Source organism: Arachis ipaensis, chromosome B05, assembly GCF_000816755.2.
Source record: "Arachis ipaensis cultivar K30076 chromosome B05, Araip1.1, whole genome shotgun sequence".
Classification (NCBI taxonomy): Eukaryota; Viridiplantae; Streptophyta; class Magnoliopsida; order Fabales; family Fabaceae; genus Arachis; species Arachis ipaensis.
In genome coordinates this window covers 6,211,416-6,212,226 of record NC_029789.2, presented here as the reverse complement: position 1 = coordinate 6,212,226, position 811 = coordinate 6,211,416, and positions in this window count along the sequence as shown.

Sequence of the window (811 nt, the reverse complement as noted above, 5' to 3'; positions counted from 1 at the left end):
AAAAAACATATCAAAAACAAAAAACATATATAAATAATATATCAAAATATACTTTATTAAATTATATTATCTATAATTTTTTTATTACTCTTAGTATTCTTTTATTTAGTTTTCTTTTATACTGTAGATTTTTATTACTTATAATTTTATTATTATTTATAGTTAATTTTTTATTTATTTAGTATTCCCTAACTCCTCTAACTCCTCCATTATTCATAACTATATCGATCTACTATTACAACCACTAACACATGCTTATAAGAAACCAAGTTATACCCACATCAGGTATATTACTTATAATTTTATTATTATTTATAGTTAATTTTTTATTTATTTAGTATTTTATTTATTCCCTAACTCCTCCATTATTCATAACTATATCGATCTACTATTACAACCACTAACACATGCTTATAAGAAACCAAGTTATACCAATCAAATCCACATCAGGTTTTCACCGAAACAAAATTTTCTGGCCTGCTACAATAATACTTTTTATTTTTTATCAGGATATGGGACAAACAAATTTATCCTAATAAAGTAACAATACAAGCCCATAGATCGATCCAACTGGCTATTCAAAAACAAAATAAGAAGACCCACTCCACTAAATAAAGCTCACAGCAACAAAGCCCATCCAACAATTCATTGGCTTTGAACAAATTCAGCCACAAAGCCACTGCGCTATGAGCCGTTCACGAAGGGCAAAACTCCAGGAAACTCAACTCATCGTTCTTTGGTTAACGGGAGATCAGGTTCTTGTCTATCCTTGCTCTGCAATTTATTAACGCCACCACATAAGCTACCTTGA